General features: G+C 39.5%; 1 protein-coding gene across 2 annotated transcripts in view; it reads right to left on the bottom strand.

The window, feature by feature from the left end:
* The window catches only part of LOC135698614 (5-hydroxytryptamine receptor 1-like), a 272,267-nt gene extending 249,452 nt beyond the window's left edge, over positions 1 to 22,815 (bottom strand). Inside the window, exons 1-2 of one of the 2 annotated variants that reach the window (XM_065218669.1) lie at positions 22,777 to 22,815; positions 21,620 to 22,602 (exon numbers count right to left, since the gene is read on the bottom strand). The gene's annotated coding sequence lies outside the window, so the exon portion shown is untranslated. Of the gene's footprint in view, positions 1 to 21,619 lie in introns of both variants that reach the window. The other variant, XM_065218668.1, reaches the window with a different exon arrangement.
* Positions 22,816 to 23,023: the final 208 nt, after the last annotated feature.

Raw genomic sequence — 23,023 nt, 5'->3', positions numbered from 1 at the left:
CCATCGTCAGCTGCTCTTCCGGTTGGGATTCAATCGAAGTGACAACAGCATCATACTGCGATCCGAGCGAAAGCAACAATCGACACACGACATCGATCTGTCCTCCAGCATTCTTGTACATCCGCATCATTCGATCAAATTTCACGAAATGCTCCTGCAGCGATCCAGAAGTGTACCGTAAATCGTGAATCCGAGAGACGATCATCGATTTGCAGTGTTTCTCCTTCTTCTGCCGTTTCTCCAGGGCTTTCCTCTTCTGTTGCTGCACTTCCGCCGTGTCCGCATCTTCGATTTTCAATTCCGCCACATTCTCAATTTCATACTCGATGCATTCCACCAAGTCGACCTCCTCCAACAAGGTCAGCATACGAAATTGCCATGCGGGGAAATTCGACCCGTCGAACAACGCCACGCGGTGGCAGACTTCCTTCTTGTCGCCCATTCTTGGCACTCGAAATAACGACCAAAAAACATACAATCCGTCCGATCCGCGACCAGGAACCGTTCCTGGGCCCATAACCTAATGAACAGAAGGCTCATAAATTATACCCTAATAAATGGTGATGCGTCCAAGCTCTGATATCGAACGGACAGATCCCACAACAACGACGATCGCTTTGGTTCAGAATATTGATACCAGGCAGCGCTAGTCGCGTTATGAACCTCAATGTCAAATTTTGATGTTCCAGTCAGACAGAAAGCTTCAATCGGGTGATGGTGATGAATGTCATGAACGTCCTATGCATATCTTCATATCTCAAAATCCCGATCAGATGAAAGATTGCTGTTCAGCTTATGTGAATGTGTGCCGCAACATTTTCGACGAAAGGTACCACGGTCGGCTTGAAATGATTTGTCGCTGACACCCAGAAGCGAGAGCACAAAAAATAATCTACTAAATCTACCCACCCCCCTCGGACGAACGAAAACAGGAAGCTTGCCCGCTAGCTAACTGCTGGTGTCACCTACCGACTGTATTTTGCGGCTAGATTAATGGTGCGAAAATTAAATAAATGCAACGCGCGCTTTCATGCAAATTAGCGCACCAGGCCATCCGTGATTAATTTGGAGGGTTGGGCTGCGGCGACGATGGCGGTTTGCATAGGTTGGTACAAGAAACATGCGTTGCTGTCTGTGTATTTTCGTACGGATCGTAGGAGATCGGGTCGACCGAGATAATTAGATACTAATTAATTCCGGGATGCGTTGCGTGTCTATGTGTCGTGGTCCACCTTGGTCGTCGGAGGTTTCGCAGACCACACAGCGATGACATTTTACAAATTTCTGATCAGATTTTGCTGACGTCCAGATGTGCACCTGCTCTGGAGCGATTAGTTTCGACGGTTCGTTAAGGCAAACACCATTCATAATTTAATTTTAGATCTGACGCTGAAAACGACACTGCTTGGTTGTTGACTTGCAGACTGCCGTCGACTTCAATGCACATAAATTATCTCATCAAATGGTGCATCCGACAATGACTGATTTGCATGGAAAATGTCTCGGTAATTCCCCAGGATTGACCTCATTTCAATCACCAAACCCGCAGATCTGGGTCCGCGCTAAAGTTTTGATTGAAATTATCCGATATTTATTCAAATTGGGACGTGAAGTTGCAACATGCACATAAATTGCGGTTCACGGTTCAGTTGATGGAAAATGCATCATCATCATCATCGAATGGAATAAGGTTTATTCGGTAGCATAATTAATCACTCATCTGCTGGGAAGGACAAGAATGCACGCATTAAATTACAAACAGACGGTGTGCAGCTGGGAAAGGGCCCAGATTGGATTGACTGGTTGGTTAAATCGGGAAAATGATTCACCCGGTTGTGGTTTTTGGGAAAGCATTTCGCAAAAGGACTACTAATTATCGGTTAACCACTCGAATGTAGCTCATTTTGCATGGCGGAACTCATCGCGGTGCACCGCAGACATGAACAGGGATGCCAGGTCTAACTTCTTGAACAATTTTTTGAGAAATTTTGCTTAGTAAACCATTTTCAAGACTTTCAAAATTGTTTTCTGTGCAAAATTTTTCAATTTTTATTAAAACGAAAAATTTAAACATTCGTCCAAAAGATCATGTTCTATGACTTTTGCTAATTTTTAAGTGTCCAACTTAAAATTTTCACCTTTGGATGACCCTCTTGAATATTGTTTGAACATTTTTCATTAAATAGCTTACGAAAAATGCTATCGTTCACATGCTATTTAATGGCAAATATTCAAAGTATATTTAAGAGGCAAATTTTTGTTTTTTTAGTTTAAGACACATTTTAGGATAGTTTCCCAAAATTTTAACGACATTTTTTTCCGTGTATATTTTTCCTGAAAAGCGATAATTTTTTTCAACAACCTAGTCTCAGACTTCATTACGACTGGAAGTGATGTTTTCGAGTTATGGTTTGTTGAAAAATATCTTTGCGAAATTCAAAATGGCCGAATTTTAGCTCAAATTTGAATAATTGACCATACCAAACAATTATGCAACAATCTGCGAAAGTCGAGTCTGAAATTAATTTGTTTTTGCTCTGGAAATGCTCAGTTTCGTAGAAATATAGGACACTTGTACAGTTTGAGATGATTGCGTGATTGCGAAATTTGAATTTTTGATGAGTAGCAGATCTTCAGAATAATACTTGATTAACCAGAAGTCTTGAAGGAGGACTTAACTGAAGTCTTGGATCAACTTTTGGTGATCTTTTGAACACTTCCTACTCAACTTGCCGTCTTAAAAGATTATATGTAATGCGACATTTGAATTTTTGATGAGTAGCAGATGTTCAGAATAATACTTGATCAACCAGAAGTCTTGAAGGAGGACTTAAGGGAAGTCTTGGATCAACTGTTGGTGATCTTTTGAACACTGCCTGATCAACCTGCCATCTTGGAAGATTATCTGTGATGTGACATTTGAATTTTGACGTAGGACTACGTCTGTAATTTCTATATGGGGGTACACTTTGTGAAAACCGAAAATGGAACATGTAACAAAATTATGAAAGATTTTGAACGTTCATAACTCACGTGCCCCTGGACCTATTTCAATAATTTTATCATCAATCGATAAGAAATATTCCTACGCATCTGCTAAAATTTAGACTTTATAATTTTTCAAAATGTCACTATCTAAAATTGCACGTATGTACAACCACAGACAAACAGACGTAACTCTTCATTGTGTATCTTCGTTCATGCATTTAACGGTTGATTTGAATATTATCAGTTCCGCGAACTACTCGCCGCAGCGCTGGCATCGGATCACTTTGACGTTTCTATATATTCTATAGAAATTTCATGCAATATTGTTTACGAGTTAGCGAGCAAGCTTGTTTTCCGCGAGAAGCCAGATAGATGTCGCTACTGAGGTTATATGTTTTGAGATACTATGTTTTCAAGAAAAAGTTTTTCAAAGAGTTACGTCTGTTTGTCTGTGGTACAACTGTTGCTATGATAGTTAAAATTATCGCCGATTGCCTGCGAAAAGCGATTTCCCTAACACAGATTTCAAAGTTGAATTCCATCCGGTCTCACCAAACGGTGTTTATTGAATCACTGTGTGGTGAGCGGTGGTGTTCTTCAGTACACAACGAAAAGCTGTCAAGGCTGGCCTCAATCGTTGATCGGATTCAGTTCCAATCGCCGTGTGTGGTGGTGTCCGGTCGGCGGCATCAGCAACAGCAGCAACAGCAGCAGCAGTGCTTTCGGCACGTGCCGTTGAACATTGTTCTCCAGTACAGAATGAAAAGCTGGAGCCCACATGAACATTCATAGAAGGAGGAAGAAGCCGCACCGCTATTGATCGGAATCAGTAGCTCTTCGTGAGTTGCTTTGGGCCATCTATGTCAAGCGCGTCATACTAAAGAGTATAAACAGAGAGAACCCCGCTCAAATTCCTATTCCTACACAAAACACAAGCTCCTGCTGCAGTTAACAAATAAGATTTATTATATAAGACCACGTAGTCCTACGTCATCACTGCGTACAACCTCATAGGGCTGTCCCTTGTAGTTTTTGATAAGCAACAGATCATCAGAAGTCTTGAAGGAAGACTTAATTGAAGTCTTGGATCAACTATTGGTGATCTTTTGAACACTTCCTACTCAACTTGCCGTCTTAAAAGATTATATGTGATGCGACATTTGAATTTTTGATGAGTAGCAGATGTTCAGAATAATGCTTGATCAACCAGAAGTCTTGCAGGAGGACTTAAGTGAAGTCTTGGATCAACTGTTGGTAATCTTTTGAACACTTCCTGATCAACCTGCCGTCTTGGAAGATTATCTGTGATACGACATTTGAATTTTTGATGAGTAGCAGATCTTTAGAATAATACTTGATGAACCAGAAGTCTTGAAGGAGGACTTAAGTGAAGTCTTGGATCAACTGTTGGTAATCTTTTGAACACTTCCTGATCAACCTGCCGTCTTGGAAGATTATCTGTGATACGACATTTGAATTTTTGATGAGTAGCAGAGCTTCAGAATAATACTTGATGAACCTGAATTATTGACAAATGTCTAGAGGACTTCATTGTTTACTTATCAAAAATCTGTGATTAACATCTAACTTCTTAAAAATTCCACGAAGTTTTCTGAAATTCTACGAAGGCTCCTGTACTTCCACAATGTTTCCAGAACATATACTCAGTTGCATGAGCTCAAACGAAGTTCCCTGAATTTCTTTACAATCTCTTGAGCTTATCAGAGAGTCCTTGGCCTCCATGAAGTTTCCTGTACTTGTGGGAAGTACTGTTAACTTCTACAAACATCCTTGAATTTTTACGATTTCTCCATAGCTCATACCAAGTTTTCTGAATTTCTGGCTGAACTTGTTCAAATGTTCTATAACTTATGGAATGTTCCCTGAATAACTACAATATTCCCTTAACTTGTCTAAGCACTCATAATTGAGCATTTCGCGGTGAAATCTGCCAGAAAAAGTCAAAAGCTGGCACGACTACAAAGTTTACTGAACTTTTACAAAGTTTGATGAACTTATAAAAAGTTCGCTGAGCTTTTACAAAGTTCTCTGAACAACCACAAAGTTCACTGAACTTCTATAAAGTTTGCTGAACTTGTACAAAGTTTGCTGAACTTCTACAATGTTCGTTGAACTTGTACAAAATTCGCTGAACTTGTACAAAGTTTGCTAAACTTGTACAATGTTAACTGAACTTCTACAAAGATCTTTGATCTTCTACAAAGTTCGCTGAACTTCTACAATATTTGTTGAACTTCTAAAAAGTTTGGTGAACTTGTACAAAGTTCGCTGAATTTGTACAAAGTTTGCTGAACTTGTACAAAGTTTACTGAGCTTCTACAGAGATCACCGATCTTATAAAAAGGTCACTGATCTTCTACAAAGTTCGATGAACTTCTACAAAGTTCACTGAACATCTACAAAGTTTGCTTAACTTGTATAAAGTTTACTGAGCTTGTACAAAGTTCACTGAACTTCTACAAAGATCACTGATCTTCTACAAAGTTCGTTGAACTTCCACAAAGTTCACTGAACTTGTACAAAGTTTGCTGAACTTGTACAAAGTTTGCTTAACTTGTACAAAGTTTGCTGAACTTGTACAATGTGTGCTGAACTTGTACAAAGTTCACTGAACTTCTATAAAGTTCGCTGAACTTCTACAATGTTCGTTGAACTTCTTCAAAGTTTGCTGAACTTGTACAAAGTTCGCTGAACTTCTACAAAGATCACTGATCTTCATCAAAGTTCGCTGAACTTCTACAAAGTTTGCTAACCATATACAAAGTTTGCTGAACTTGTACAAAGTGTTCTGAGCTTGTACAAAATTCACTGAACTTCTACAAAGTTCGCTGAACTTCTACAACGTTCGTTGAACTTCTACAAAGTTTGCTGAACTTCTACAAAGTTCGCTGAACTTCTACAAAGATTACTGATCTTCTACAAAGTTCGCTGAACATCTACAAAGTTTGCTAAAATTGTACAAAGTTTGCTGAGCTTGTACATAGTTCACTGAACTTCTACAATGTTCGTTGAACTTTTACAAAGTTTGCTAAACTTGTACAAAGTTCGCTGAAATTTTACATAATTCGCTAAACTTTTACAAAATTCACTGAACTTCTTCAAAGTTTGCTGAACTTGTACAAAGTTTGCTGAACTTGTACAAAGTTCGCTGAACTTCTACAAAGATCACTGCGCTTCTAAAAAGTTCGCTGAACTTCTACAAAGTTTGCTGAACGTCTACAAAGTTTGCTGAACTTGTACAAAGTTTGCTGAACTTCTACAAAGTTCGCTGAACTTCTACAAAGTTTGCTGAACTTGTACAAAGTTTGCTGAACGTCTACAAAGTTTGCTGAACTTCTACAAAGTTTGCTGAACTTCTACAAAGTTCGCTGAACTTCTACAAAGTTTGCTGAACTTGTACAAAGTTTGCTGAACTTGTACAAAGTTCACTGAACTTTTACAGAGATCACCGATCTTATAAAAAGATCACTGATCTTCTACAAAGTTCGATGAACTTCTAAAAAGTTCACTGAACATCTACAAAGTTTGCTTAACATGTACAAAGTTTACTGAGCTTGTACAAAGTTCACTGAACTTCTATAAAGTTCGCTGAACTTCTACAATGTTCGTTGAACTTCTACAAAGTATGCTGAACTTGTACAAACTTCGCTGAACTTCTACAAAGATCACTGATCTGCATCAAAGTTCGCTGAACTTCTACAAAGTTTGCTAACCATTTACAAAGTTTGCTGAACTTGTACAAAGTTTTCTGAGCTTGTACAAAGTTCACTGAACTTGTACAAAGTTCACTGAACTTCCACAACGTTCGCTGAACTTGTACAAGGTTTGCTAAACTTGTACAAAGTTCGCTGAACTTCTACAAAGTTTGCTGAACTTCTACAAAGTTCGCTGAACTTCTACAAAGATCACTAATCTTCTACAAAGTTCACACAATTTCTTCAAAGTTTGCGGAACTTCTACATAGTTTGCTGAACTTCTACAAAGCTCGCTGAACTTCTTCAAAGTTTGCTGAACTTGTACAAAGTTTGCTAAACTTGTACAAAGTTCACTGAACTTGTACAAAGTTCACTGAACTTGTACAAAGTTCACTGAACTTGTACAACGTTTGCTGAGCTTCTAAAAAGTTCGTTGATCTTCTGCAAAGTTCACTGGACTCCTACAAAGTTTGCTGAAATTCTACAAAGTTTGCTGAACTTCTACAAAGTTTGCTGAACTTGTACAACGTTTGCATAACTTGTACAAAGTTCGTTGAACTTGTAAAAAGTTCGCTGAACTTCTACAATGTTCTTTGAGCTTCTGCAAAGTTCGCTGAACTTGTTTAAAGTTTGCTGAACTTTAACAAAGTTTGCTGAACTTGTACAAAGTTCACTGAACTTCTACAAAGTTCACTGAACTTCTACAATGTTCGTTGAACTTCTACAAAGTTTGCTGAACTTCTACAAAGTTCGCTAAACTTCTACAAAGATCACTAATATTCTACAAAGTTCACACAATTTCTTCAAAATTTGCTGAACTTCTACTACGTTCACTGAACATCTATGAAATGCGCTGAACTTCTTCAAAATTTGCTAAACTTGTACAAAGTTCACTGAACTTGTACAAAGTTTGCTGAACTTCTTAAAAGTTCGTTGATCTTCTTAAAAGTTTGTTGATCTTCTGCAAAGTTCGCTGAACTCCTACAAAGTTTGCTGAAATTCTACAAAGTTTGCTGAACTTCTACAAAGTTTGCTGAACTTGTACAAAGTTTGCTAAACTTGTACAAAGTTCGTTGAACTTCTACAAAGTTTGCTTAACTTGAAAAAAGATCGCTGAATTTTAACTTAGTTTGCTAAACTTCTACAAAGATCACTGAATTTCTACAAAGTTTGCTGAACTTGTACAAAAGTCACTGAACTTGTATAAAGTTCGCAGAAATTTTACATAATTCACTAAATTTTTACAAAGTTCACTGAACTTCTTCAAATTTGCTGAACTTGTACAAAGTTTGCTGAACTTGTACAAAGTTCATTGAACTTCTACAAAGTTCGCTGAACTTCTACAAAGTTCGCTGAACTTGTACAAAGTTCGCTGAACTTGTACAAAGTTTGCTGAACAAAGATCACTGATATTCTACAAAGCTCGCTGAACTTCTACAAAGTTCACTGAACATCTACAAAGTTTGCTGAACTTGTACAAAGTTTGCTGAACTTGTACAAAGTTCGCTGAACTTCTACAATGTTCGTTGATCTTGTACAAAGTTTGATGAACTTCTACAAAGTTTGCTGAACTTCTACAAAGTTTGCAGCACTTGTTCAAAGTTTGCTGAACTTCTACAAAGTTTACTGAACATGTAAAAAGTTTGCTGTACTTGTACAGGGTTTGTTGAACTTCTACAAAGTTGGCTGAAATTTGACATAATTCGCTAAACTTTTACATAGTTCACTGAACTTCTTCAAAGTTAGCTGAACTTCTACAAAGTTTGCAGAACTTCTACAAGGTTTGCTGAACTTCTACGTAATTCGTTGAACTTGTACAAAGTTCACTAAACTTCTACAAAATTTGCTGAACTTCTACTACATTAATTGAACTTCTACGAAGTGCGCTGAACTTTTACAAAGTTCACTGAACTTTTACAAAGTTCGCTGAATTTCTACTTAGTTCGCTGAACTTGTACAAACTTTGTTGAGCTTCTACAGAGTAAGATGAACTTCTACAAAGTTCACTGAACGTGTACAAACTTCACTGAACTTGCACAATGTTCGTTGAACTTTTACCAAGTTTACTAATCTTCTTCAAAGTTTGTTGAACTCCTACAAAATTCGCAGAACTTCTTATAAATTCACTGAACTTCTAAAAAATTAACTAAACTTTTAAAAAGTTCACTGAATTTCTAAAAAGTTCACTGAACTTCTACAAACTTCACTGCCCAAGTACCAATTCTGGTTTTATGAGGATCCAGCAGAGTATGATTTAGACTTGTAGAATGCATTACAAACTTGAAAAAACTTGCAATGTTGCTTGGTTGGACTTCTACAAATTTAGCTGAACTTCGAAAAAGTTTGCTGAACTACTACAAATTTAGCAAATTTTATATAAAAGTCACAGAACTTCTAAAAATTTTGCATAAATTCTGCAAACTTCGTCTAAGCTTCAGCAACTTTTTAAGAATTTGCTTGACTTCAGGAAAGTTTCCAGAACTAAAATGAATTTCTCTGAATTTCTTCTTCTCTGAAGGTATCTCCCAAGTAAAATTTCAGGCTTTATGAGGATTCTGTAGACCATGATTTAGACTTATAGAATGCATTGAAACCTCGCCAAAACTTTCAATGTTGCTCGGGTTGAATTTTGTTGAAGACGAAGTCCCTTGAAGCTCTGAAACGAACTTTAACGACGTTCCCTGAATTAAAAATGATATTTCCTTAATTTCTTCAATGCCCCTGACTTCTAATAAGTTTCTTGATCTTCTGCAAAGCATCAGTTTTTAATCTAAGATATTGAACAGCCTGACCCACTTGCAAGTTTTAATTTTAGCGTTGAAGACATGTGAAGACATTTATTTGAATGCACCTGGCATCTCTGGTCAGCAAACTGACTTTCAAGGAGAGCTGGTTGCTGTTTTTTTCTGAACCGTCGGACACGACTCTTACTACTCCCCACAGCTCTTTAGATTCGTATTGAGGTCCCCAAAAACTGTGCCAAATTTAATTGAATTTGGTTAAGTTCTGGATTTGCGGGATAACGTTATAATTTGTATGATAAATATATGGGATACGGTTCGAAACTTATCAAAAATTCAAAAATCGCTCAATTTTTACCAAACTTGGGACTTAGATTAAGAAAACTTTACAGAACAACTTCTTTGAAAATCGCAAATCGATTCGACCTCTGTGCAAATAGTTATTAATTAAGAGTAAACGCGGCTTCTCTCTAACCAAAATCTCTAGTTAAAAAAGTATTAACTGAAAGAACCGCAAGGGTGCAAAGTGCGTGGCGATGTTGTGACACAGCACGCCTGTCCCATTGCCGAGAAGCGTGCATGTTCACAGCATCGCCACGCACCTTGGGGCTCTGTCAGTTAACCACGGAATCAAATGACTATTTATGGTGGGATAATTCCGAACTCATATTTCAAAATTTCTCAAACTTATAACTTCCTACATTTCCCGAAGACATACGACCACGCCACGCCGCTTCAAACCCCTAGAATTGCGCTTCGTCAGAAATTTGCATTTCCCTCCCACAAACATTATCCTCTTTCATCCGTGGATGGTGTAGGAACCGAACGACAGCATACGTGCCCAATTTTCCCACGGGGAACGTGCCCGTATTTGCAATTTATTCGTTTGATTATGAAATTTTAAAATGGCCCCCTTCCCCTTGCGATTCCACCGCTTCCAGCTCATGGAATTATTATTATGATCATCATCATCATCATCGTCAACTTCATCGGACGGACTGGGAACGTTCACATTCATGTGCATCAACCAGCGCATATTTGTCCCAACTTAAATCGGCTTCCGTTCCGTTAGCGGAAGGGGATCGGTGCGGGGGGGGGGGGAGTCCCACTGCGAGATGGGCTCACTACATACTTGCATAGCTGCACATACTGGATCGGCATTATTGGTGAAGTGGCACACCCGCCGAACAAAAACATGCTCACATATGGCAACAGTGCAGTCAGACAGGGGATCGAAAAACATCGTACTTTGTCGTGCAGCAACAGCAGCAGCAGCATATTTTCCTGGAACCCAACGAATGCGGTCAGCATTTTGTCGTACAATCGAGTGTTTGCAGAATTTTATGGCTGATCGAAAGATGAACAATTTTTGGAAAAATTGCAATCCCAATTAGTTGGCGGATGTTTGTGTACTTGGTAGGAGGTCTTGCTGGAAGGGATTTGGGAATTCATTTCCCTCCTGTTTGGGAAAGCAACACCTGTGACGGCAGAGACAGACGGACAGAGGAACGGTGCTCGGAAATCCCGAGCTGGCAGTTTCATTTCCTCCCTTGAATGCAGTGGTACCTACCGGGCGGAATTTCTCTGCACAGGGAGCACAGTGGCACCCAAGGAAAGCAAGTTTTTTTTTTTTAATTTCGATTTATTCAGCTCAATTTCACTTTGATTTTCATTTCGATTTTCAACTGAATTCAAATTTCATTCAAAATCGATTGAAATTATTCCACAAACTCCGAGAAAATCCCACTGTCCAACGGTTCCAAAATGTGATTAACCCGTTTGGATGCATCGTACCGAGGCGAAGTGAGTGCACCCAAAGAGTTCGAATCGCTATTCCCCCTTGAAGGTAGGCAGCAGCTGCATCCTGAGGCACCTGAAAAACAATTCATCTTCCATTCCAAGCCATCGTCAGGGCGGGCTTGGATGGGTGGTGGAGCCTTTTCCGAATATATGAGTGATATATAGTGGACCATTTCGCAGGAGTAGAGAGTCGCCCTCTTTTTGCTGTCAGATCAAATGACAGGATGGAAAATGAAACCCCTGCTGCACTAAGTATACCGGCTCAGTGTCGTCTGTTTGTTTACGAGGTGTGAGCATCGGGGGCAGCAGAGCAGTAGGGCATTCACGAAATTGGTGTGCTCAGTTCGGTAGAGTATGGGTAGAACCGGTATCCAGGTCTTATGAAATGGGACACTCGCTCTTCATACTACATCTTGTCAGGTATTAATGATCAGAGGAGAGTGTTTGCAAGAAATGAGATTTATTTATTTACCAGAATGGTAGATTTATGGTTAGGTGAAGCGGAGGAGTCTAGTCTAGTGCCGGACTCCTTGGCGATTAGTCTTTGTTAGGTCAAGTGCAGAGAAGAGAATTTGTCACTATTCGCATGCTTTTGAAACCAGTTATCATGATCCTCTGAATGGTGGATGTGCGAATGTATACTAGCACAACGTTATGAAAAAATTTAACTAATCTTTCCACCATTCAGAAAAACTTGTCCACCTGAACAACTTTCCCAAATACATTGATTTCTTCGATGGTCAGGTTCTCAATGTACAGCATATTACATGAAATTTATTAGCACACCAGTGTCAACTAGTGAGAGAAATCTGAACTTATTTGTCTACCATCCAGAGGAGCTTGACCAGCTGGACAACTTTTCCCAAGACAACAATTTGCTAGATGGTCAAGACATGGAGTTATAGCACGAGTTATAGCCCCACCTGGTGTCACCTATCGGGTGAATTTTGAGCTAATTTGATCACCATCTCAGTCAGCTCTACAACTTTCCGTACGACAGTAACCTCCTAGCTGGCCAGGGTCTAGCCAGAAGTTCTAGGCAAACTAGTGAAAACAATTACGTTTTTGAATCGACCTGCTCCGATTTGTATGACACTTCGCGTAACTGTTTGTTATGGGCTATGATTCACATTTCAAAAATCTAGACATTTTGGATTTCGAAAATTTTTCTAAATGACGACGTTGATATTTTCTAAAAATTGAAACACGAGAATGGCAGTTCTGATCGAAATGACGTCTGAGACAAAGTTGTTGAGAAAATTAATGTCTTTTTGAAAAAAAAAAAAAAAAAACAAAAAATTAATAAATTAAAAAAAAAATAAAAACTTAAAAATCTCAAAATGATTTCCCAGATTTTTGAAATTTTATTTTCAAAAAAATACATATGAAAAATGAAAACATTTGGAATGTTCATTTCCATAGACAGTTGAAAACTGACAAAAATTGTAGAAGAACTTTTGGTCATTTTTTTTAACTTTGTTAGTGCGCTTTCTGTGTATTTTTACACATACCCTCTAACGCATCCCCCCACCCTATTGAGAAAGAAAATAAATTTCAAGAATTTTTAAAATTTCCAACGTTTCATAATTTGCATAATTTAGATAAGTACAAATTTTTAAATGTTCTTAAATGTCTCAGGATTTTGAAATTTATCTACGTTACATGTAAACTATTCGACCGGAATTAGGCGGTATTGAAAGATTGAGCATATGTTTAAAACAATGAGGTGCACGGAATAACATTTAAATTCTCGGACTAAGAATAAGAACTGAGGACTAAGAAAATTACCAGAGAATATTTGTAATAATCTGAACTTCTCTGATCTTTCTTTTAACTTTATCTTTCTTTATTAAAGAGGCTTTCAAACATTGTCTGGTTCATCTCTGGGAACCCCAGAAGGGGATGCCCTAAATAACAGAGTTGAGTATTTGGGGGTCCCCCGATAAAAAGGTAGGCCTCGAAAGGAGGTCTGCCTAATTCAGAGTTTTTTTTTCCAGAGTCGGAAGAAATCACCAAGTTCACCTCCAAACTTCTCTGAAGCTCTCGTTCCAAACTTGTCTGATGTTCTCGACCCAGCTTCTCTAAATTACTCATCCGAACTTCTCTGAGGTACTTCTCCGAACTGCTCTGAAGTTCTCCACCAAACTTCTCTGAAGTTCTCGTTCCATACTTCTCTAAAATTCTCGTCTTAGCTTCTCTGAAGTTCTCCTCCGAGCTTATCTGAAAATCTCCTCCAAACTTCTTTGAAGTTCTCATCTGAACGTCTCTGAATTACTTCTCCGAACTTTTCTGAAGTTCTCCTTCAAACTTTTCTGAACTTCTCCTCCAAACTTATATGAAGTTCTTGTTCCACACTTCTCTGAAGTTCTCCTTCGAACTTCTTTTTTAGTATTCTACCGAACTTCTCTGAAGTTCTCCACCCAACTTCTCTGAAGTTCTCGTTCCAAACGTCTCTGAAATTCTCGTCTCAGCTTCTCTGAAGTTCTCCTCGCAGCTTATCTGAAAATTACATCCTAACTTCTCTGAAGTTCTCATCCGAACTTATCTGAAATACTCCTTCGAACTACTCTGAATTTATCCTCCAAACTTCTCTGAAGTTCACCTCAAATTTTTTCTGCAGTTCTCCTCCAAACTTCTATGAAGTTCTCGTTCCAAACTGATCTGAAGTTCTCCTCCAAGCTTCTCTGAAAATCTCCTCCAAACTTCTCTAAAGTTCTCATCTAAACTTCTCTGAATTACTCCTCTGAATTACTCTGAAGTTCTCCTTCAAACTTTTCTGAAGTTCTCCTCTAAATTTCTATGAAAATCTCGTCCCAGCTTCTCTGAAGTTCTCATCCCAACTTCTTTGAAGTTCTCGTTCCAATCTTGTCTGAAGTTCTCGTCCCAGCTTCTTTGAAGTTCTCCTTCCAACTTCTCTGAAGTTCTCATCTAAACTTCTCTGAATTACTCCTCCGAATTACTCTGAAGTTCTCCTTCAAACTTTTCTGAAGTTCTCCTCTAAATTTCTATGAAAATCTCGTCCCAGCTTCTCTGAAGTTCTCATCCCAACTTCTTTAAAGTTCTCGTTCCAATCTTGTCTGAAGTTCTCGCCCCAGCTTCTTTGAAGTTCTCCTTCCAACTTCTCTGAAGTTCACCTCCAAACTTCTCTGAAGTTCTCCTCCAAGCTTCTCTGAAAATCTCCTCCAAACTTCTCTGTAGTTCTCATCTTCTCTTAATTACTCCTCCAAACTTCTCTGAAGTTCTCCACCAAACTTTTCTGTAGTTCTTCTCCAAACTTCTATGAAGTTCTCGTTCCAAACTTCTTTGAAGTTCTCGTCCCATCTTCTCTGAAGTTCTCCTTCGAACTTCTCTGAAGTGTTTTTCCGAACTTCTCTCAAGTTCTCCATCCAACTTCTCTGAAATTCTCGTTTCAAACTTCTCTGAAATTCTCGTCTCAGTTTCTCTGAAGTTCTCCTCCTTACTTATCTGAAAATCACATCCGAACTTCTCTGAAGTTCTCATCCGAACTTATCTGAAATACTCTTCCGAACTTCTCTGAATTTCTGCTCCGAACTTCTCTAAAGTTCTCGTTCATAACTTCTCCCAGTTCTCTGAAGTTCTCATCCAAACTTCTTTGAAGTATTCCTCCGAACTTTTCTGGAGATCTCCTCCAATCTCCTCTGAAGTTTGCATTCCAAACTTCTCTGAAGTTCACCTCCAAACTTCAATAAAGTTCTCCCCCAATCTTCTCTGAAATACTCCAAACTTCTCTAAAGTTCTCGTTCCAAACTTCTCTATAGTTCTCCTCCAAACTTCTCTAAAGTTCTCGTTCCAAACTTCTCTATAGTTCTCCTCCAAACTTCTCTAAAGTTCTCGTTCATAACTTCTCCCAGTTTCTATAAAAATCACATCCGAACTTCTTTGAAGTTCTCATCCGAACTTATCTGAAATACTCCTTCGAACCTCTTTGAATTTCTCCTCCAAACTTCTCTGAAGTTGTCATCTAAACTTCTCTAAAGTTCTCATTCAAAACTTCTCCCAGTTTCTCTGAAGTTCTCATCCAAACTTTTTTGAAGTATTCCTCCGAACTTTTCTGAAGATCTCCTCCAATCTCCTCTGAAGTTCTCGTTCCATACTTCTCTGGAGATACCGTCCCACTTTCTCTGAAGTTCACCTCCAAACTTCTCTAAAGTACTCTTCAAAACTTTTTTGAAGTTCCCCACCAAACTTCTCTGAAGTTCTCCATACTTCTCTGAAAATCTCGTTCCAGCTTTTCTGAAGTTCACCTCTAAACTTCTCTAAAGTTCTCCTCCGATCTTCTCTGAAAATCACCTCCGAACTTCTCATCAAAACTTCTCTAAAGTACTCCTCCAAACTTTTCAGAAAATTTCCTTCAAACTGCTCTAAAGTTCTCGTTCCAAACTTCTCTATAGTTCTCCTCCAAACTTCTCTAAGGTTCTCGTTCCAAACTTCTCCGAAGTTCTCGTCCCATCTTCTCTGTAGATCTCATCCGAACTTCTCTAAAGTTCTCGTTCATAACTTCTCCCAGTTTCTCTGAAAATTACATCCAAACTTCTCTGAAGTTCTCATCCAAACTTCTCTAAAGTTCTCATTCATAACTTCTCTCAGTTTCTCTGAAGTTAATTAATTAATTTAGCTTTATTTAGGAGGCTTTCAGCCTTAGGCTGGTTCGCCTCCGTCTCTGAAGTTCTCACTCGAACTGTTTTTGAAGTATTCCTCCGAACTATTCTGAAGATCTTCTCCAATCTCCTCTGAAGTTCTCGGTCCATACTTCTCTGAAGGTCTCGTCCCACCTTCTCTGAAGTTCACCTCAAAACTTCTCTAAAGTACTCCTCAAAACTTCTCTGAAGTTCTCCATTAACCTTCTCTGAAGTACTCCATACTTCTCTGAAGATCTCGTCCCAGCTTCTCTGAAGTTCTTCTCTAAACTTCTCTGAAATTCTCCTCCGAGCTTCTCTGAAAATCACCTCCGAACTTCTCATCCAAACTTCTCTAAAGTACTCCTCCAAACTTTTCAGAAAATTTCCTTCAAACTGCTCTAAAGTTCTCGTTCCAAACTTCTCTATAGTTCTCCTCCAAACTTTTCTAATGTTCTCGTTCCAAACTTCTCTGAAGTTCTGGTCCCATCTTCTCTGTAGTTCTCATCCGAACTTCTCTAAATTTCTCGTTCATAACTTCTCCCAGTTTCTCTGAAAATCACATCCAAACTTCTCTGAAATACTCCTTCGAACTTCTTGAATTTCTCCTCCAAATTTCTCTGAAGTTCTCATCTAAACTTCTCTAAAGTTCTCATTCAAAACTTTCCCCAGTTTCTCTGAAGTTCTCATCCAAACTTCTTTGAAGTATTCCTCCGAACCTTTCTGAAGATCTCCTCCAATCTTCTCTGAAGTTCTCGTTCCATACTTCTCTGGAGATACCGTCCCACCTTCTCTGAAGTTCACCTACAAACTTCTCTAAAGTACTCTTCAAAACTTCTCTGAAGTTCTCCACCAAACTTCTCTGAAGTTCTCCATACTTCTCTGAAAATCTCGTCCCAGCTTTTCTGAAGTTCACCTCCAAACTTCTCTAAAGTTCTCCTCCGATCTTCTCTGAAAATCACCTCCGAACTTCTCATCAAAACTTCTCTAAAGTACTCCTCCAAACTTTTCAGAAAATTTCCTTCAAACTGCTCTAAAGTTCTCGTTCCAAACTTCTCTATAGTTCTCCTCCAAACTTCTCTAAGGTTCTCGTTCCAAACTTCTCCGAAGTTCTCGTCCCATCTTCTCTGTAGATCTCATCCGAACTTCTCTAAAGTTCTCGTTCATAACTTCTCCCAGTTTCTCTGAAAATTACATCCAAACTTCTCTGAAGTTCTCATCCAAACTTCTCTAAAGTTCTCATTCATAACTTCTCTCAGTTTCTCTGAAGTTCTCACTTGAACTGTTTTTGAAGTATTCCTCCGAACTATTCTGAAGATCTTCTCCAATCTCCTCTGAAGTTCTCGGTCCATACTTCTCTGAAGGTCTCGTCCCACCTTCTCTGAAGTTCACCTCAAAACTTCTCTAAAGTACTCCTCAAAACTTCTCTGAAGTTCTCCATTAACCTTCTCTGAAGTACTCCATACTTCTCTGAAGATCTCGTCCCAGCTTCTCTGAAGTTCTTCTCTAAACTTCTCTGAAATTCTCCTCCGAGCTTCTCTGAAAATCACCTCCGAACTTCTCATCCAAACTTCTCTGCATACTCCTCCGAGCTTTTCTAAAGATTTCTTCCAAACTTCTCTAAAGTTCTCGTTCATAACTTCTCCCTGTTTCTCTGAAAATCACATCCGAACTTCTCTGAAGTACTCATCCGAACTTATCTGTAATACTCCTTCGAACTTCTCTGAATTTCTTCTCCAAACTTCTCTAAAGTTCTCGTTCATAATTCCCCTCTCAGTTTCTCAGAAGTTCTCATCCAAACTTCTTTGAAGTATTCCTCCGAACTTTTCTGAAGATCTCCTCCAATCTCCTCTGAAGATCTCGTCCCACCTTCTCTGAAGTTCACCTCCAAACTTCTCTAAAGTACTCCTCCAAACTTCTCTAAAGTACTCCTCAAAATTTCTTCTCTGAAGTACTCCATGGGGCCTCCTTTAGCTCAGTCGGTGAAGGCGCAGCTACAAAGCAAGACCATGCTGGAGGTGGCTGGGTTCGATTCCCGGTCCGGTCTAGGAACTTTTCGGGTTTGAAAATTTCTCAACTTCCCTGGGCATAAAAGTATGATTGGACTTGCCACACAATTATACCAATGCAAAAATGGTACAAGCATCGAAATCTCTCAATTAATAACTGTGGAAGTGCATCTAGAACACTAAGTTGAGAGCACGCAATAAGATAATATGCGATATGCAATAAGCTTGAAATGCGAGGAAGAAGAAGAAGATGAACTCCATACTTCTCTGAAGATCTCGTCCCAGCTTCTCTGAAGTTCTTCTCCTAACTTCTCTGAAGTTCTCGTCCCATCTGCTCTGTAGTTCTCATCCGAACTTCTCTGAAGTACTCCTCCGAATTTCTCTGAAGTTCTCCTCCAATCTCCTCTCAAGTTCTCGTTCCAAACTTCTCTGAAGTTCTCTATCCAACTTCTCTGTAGTTCTCATCTGAAATTCTCTGAAGTTCTTCTCCGAGCATCTTTGAAGTTCTCCTCCAAACTTCCAATTTTTTCAGCAACATATTGGGGGTGCAAATTCAAAAAAATCAAAATCGACCACGTTACGAAAAGAGGTCAGGTTTTGACCACTTATAACTCTGTCAATAGCAGATGGATTTTAATTCTAAGCAAGCCAATCGATTGGAAATGTTTCTACAAATCTGTTAAAGTTAACGCTTTTTTTCTAGCGTCCTGTTTAAATCAAGATGTAACCTTCTTAGTGCATTAGGGTCTATTTTGACCCGGCGTCACTTTAAAAAAAGCTGTAACTGTGTAACGAAATATGATAGAGACCTGAAAATCCATCACTTTTACTAACTTTCGGAAACGAACATTTTGCTGTCAAAAGAAGCTTTCAGTGACATCTAGGAGTGGCGCTACAAAAAAAGTTACACACTGTGCATTAGGGTCTAAGTAGACCCAGACCGCAACTTGCTCCCGAAAATCCATTTTTGAACCGATTATTGATCTATTGGATTCAAAAGAAAGAATGACACCCTGCCCAAGATTTTTTCCAATTTGGCCACCGGTTCCGATAGGACACAAATGGACACTTCCAAAACCATGAACCATAAGGTGAATCTGGGCACAACCGGATACCCGGATCCGGTTCCGGTAGGGCTCAAAAAGGTCACTTTCTAAACCTCATGTACTGGAAGCGTCCGACGGCTCCAAATTTATGATTTTTCAACAGGAAGTAAATAGATATCATGCCACAAAAAAGCAGGTTGATTTGACCAAATACCCAGAACCGATTCCAGTAGGGCCCCAAAAAGGACAGTTCCAAAACCTCATGCACTGGTACCGTCCGACGGCTCAAAATTTATGATATTTCGTTCAGAAGTTAATAGACATCATTTCATGATCTAGTAGGTGGATTTGGTCACATCTGGATAACCGGAACCGGCTCCAGTAGGGCCCTAAAAAGACACTTCATAACCCTCATTCAGTAGTGGCATCGTCCGACGGCTCAAAATTTATGATTTTTTAACCAGATGTAAAAAGACATTATGCCATGGACCGACATATGGATCTGGCCAAATGTGGATACCTGGAACTGGTTCCAGGAAGGCCCCAAAAAGGACACTTCCTAACCCTCATGCAGTGGTATCGTTCGACGGCTCAAAATTTATCATTTTTTAACCAGAAGTAAATAGACATTATACCATGGACCGACAAGTGGATTTGGTCACAAATGGATACCCAAAGCCGGTTCCAACAGGGCCCAAAAAAGAAACTTCCTAACCCTCATTCAGTGGTATCGTCCGACGGCTCAAAATTTATGATTTTTTAACCAGATGAAACATTATGCCATGGACTGACATATGGATCTGGCCACATGTAGATACCTGGAACCGGTTCCAGGAAGGCCCCAAAAAAGACACTTCCTAACCCTCATGCAGTGGTGTCGTCCGACGGCTAAAAATTTATGATTTTTCATCCAGAATTAAATAGACATCATGTCTTGGACCAACGGGTGGATCTGGTCACATCCGGATACCTAGAACCAGTTTCGAACAATGTTTAAAAATATCGTTTGAGATACATGCGTTGAATTCAAACCTATTTCTTGTTGACTTTTTGATGATTTCGACCACTTCTTTTCTGGCAACGATTATCAAAGGGCACATGTCATTTTGGGCACACAACGCAAAACAGAAATTGGCCATTTCCAACACCTGTTCCAGATCATCAAAAACCAGAAACCGTTCTGTTGTCTCCGGAGGACTGGTGTAAAATTCGGAGATTATGTCTTTTTTCTTCAGAATGTTCCAAAAGTGTTCGAAACTTCCCTTCTGTTCCCGTCATTTCCTTTCATTCCTCAGAACTTCTTTAAAGTTCCTACATTTTTTGGGAAGTTAACTTCCCCCAAGGTTCTCACTATCCTGATTCTGTTCCTTTAGTTGCCCCGAAATTAATGGAACTGCACTAAAAATCTGTAAACTTCCCTGAAGTTCTCCGTGAATTTCTTGGATTTCTTGGAAGTTTCCGAAATGTTTGTTAAGTTTTCCAAACTTCCTTGAAGGTCATTGGACTATCCTTAAGTTTGTGTAACTTATTGAAGTTTTCCGCTATTTTACGGAAATTAATGGAACTTCTCGGAAATTCCCTGAGGTTCCCGCATTTTACCAGATATTCATGGAACTGCCCTGAAGTTTTCAAAACTGCCCCAAGGTTTACTAAAAAGTTTCTGCAGATTTCCTGAAGTTAATGGAACTGCCCTGAAGCTCGGAGGTCTTCGTCAGAAATAATGTTCCCGAAATCATTGGGACTGTCCTGAAGCAATCGTAAATTTGAGCGCATATGATACAAGCTGTACACTCACATATTTTAAGACACAGTTGTAACCAGTCTTTTTACAACGTTTGCTTCTGAGATTGGATATTTTCATTCCATATTTAAATAGATACAAGATACAAATTGAATCTGGATTAAGACAGAGCATTTCTCATGCTATATGTTAGCAGTGCAATTTTGCTCATATGAGCGCATACTAATCTGGATGGGCGTCCAAAAATTCCCTTATGCATTTTGGTGCGCAAGCTCTTATAAAAGAAGCGCAAGTTGGTTGATATTGTTGCGCCCAGCTAATATTAATTAAAGAATCATATTCATCAGTTTTCTTAGCTGGTTATTCTTGGAGTAATCATTAGTAACCACCAGGTTACCACAGTCATCTCTTAACAACTTGGTATTGAAAACATCATCGACTGAGTTATAGAACACAGAAGCTACGAGAGTCATGTTTTACCTTGGATCCATAACACAATATCACAAAACGAATAACGAATTGTTGATAGTTCACTGTGAAACTATCTGTAAAATTGTTTTGTTTAGATTACTGTGACGATTCCATCTTACATCTCCATATTTTCGTGAGTCGATAAACTCATCGACAGCGTCTCATCGCAGGACAAGTATATTTGATTAAAATATTCCAAAAGATAACCTACAATGCATTCACTCCTTGAATTAATTAATTATCAACTGTCGAGAACACAGTTTAGTGCAGTACCTGTAATCAAACCCCGAATAATTAAAAGCATAAAACAGTAACACTCATCCGAAAAGATGCTTCACATTCACCACGCTCGAGAAAGTACGTCGCAGCTAACGGACCGAAAATAACTCCTTCAATAACGAGACGGAATTAGGAGGCCAAAATTCCAACCACCTGACACCGGGAACAACTCCAAGCCATTAAAAACATACCTTTCTCAAAAACGTCTCCAATGCCAACGACAGCAGCAGCAGCTAAGTTTGTCGGAGATCGCGCGCCTCCTCCGATTGCACGAGTAATTCTGCTCCTTCGCCTCTGAACGCTCTGTAGTCGGTAATCTTTCCGTTGTTTCCACTTCAGACTGTGCGTCTGGCGGAAAGATTGCGTTGCCACAATTCCAATTAAAATTACATAACACCTTCTGTGCGTGTGTGCGTCGAATGATTCCCTTTGATTCGGCTGCAAAAACAGACGTCGTCGACGTCAAATTAATTCCACTTTCACTGAATTCGGCTCCTTGGCTAATAATGACACTTTTTCGCTAGCGCTCCTTAGGATTATGACACCGAAAAAACACACAAACACATCACGTATCACACCAAACACCTAGCCAGCCAGATGACAGCCGCACACGATCTCGTTTTTCTGAGATAATCTTGTTTCGTTTGAAAATATTGCTTTCCGAATGACAGAAACCTGGTTGTTTTCTTTTTTCTTCGAAAACTAAACTACACGGCAATGCTCATTTGTGCTCCAATTTTCATCTACTGCATCGCCATCGCTTTTGAACAACATTCATAGATATGTAGGTAGCCGACCGACCGACAACAATTGCCCCGTTCTGCTGCTTGACTTCTGGCTCCTCTTGAAATTGCAATCAATAATTTTTCATACAACACCAGCTGAGAGCACCACCCGGTGTGGTAGGTAGGCAGCAATAGTTGACCTCTCGAAGGCGGCGGAAAACTTGGCAAACACACTTGTTTGAAGAAAGCAAAAAAAAAAAGCACCGACCGAGGCCTCCCACAACTTCTTCTTGAAACAGAAAACACACAACCTCCGCACTCTTTTCACCTCTCAGCTTCACCTTAGCACACCCCGATCGATCTCTTCTGCACTGCCCGACGCTGGCACCTTCCAAGCAACTGCACACTAACTATTTAGCTTTCTTACGTTCTGGATTATCCACGGCTCACTGCGATGCAATTAATTCACTTCACAGGTGTACTCTCGTTCACCGCCGCAACATTGGACGCAGTTTCGCCTTAAATCAAAATTCATCCCACCACCGTCGACCACGGGGAAAGACAGTACACCGCACACTTGAGATTTAAAGCCAGAACAGAACCGAAAAACACAACATACATACAGACCCAGAGCCAGTTGCTTTTACGCACGGTTACATGAGAAATCACCTTTGTCTAGCAACGAGAGCAAATTCTAACTGAGATGAAAAGCGAAGAAAATTCGATGCATTCGGGAAAAATGGGCAAAAGGGTAGCCCCGTTCGTAGCAGCGGCGGCGGCACACGGCCAGTTCCAACACATGAGGGGTGAGTGTCCGCAGCAGCAGCAGCATCGGAGCTCGTGAGAGTGACACGATGTTGGCGCTTTTCC

This window comes from Ochlerotatus camptorhynchus, unplaced genomic scaffold (genome assembly GCF_037179485.1).
Source record: "Ochlerotatus camptorhynchus isolate MF236.1 unplaced genomic scaffold, CSIRO-AGI_Acam_v1.1 ptg000091l, whole genome shotgun sequence".
Classification (NCBI taxonomy): Eukaryota; Metazoa; Arthropoda; class Insecta; order Diptera; family Culicidae; genus Ochlerotatus; species Ochlerotatus camptorhynchus.
The sequence above is the reverse complement of the archived record's forward strand: the minus strand, read 5'-3'. Positions and strand labels throughout refer to the sequence as shown.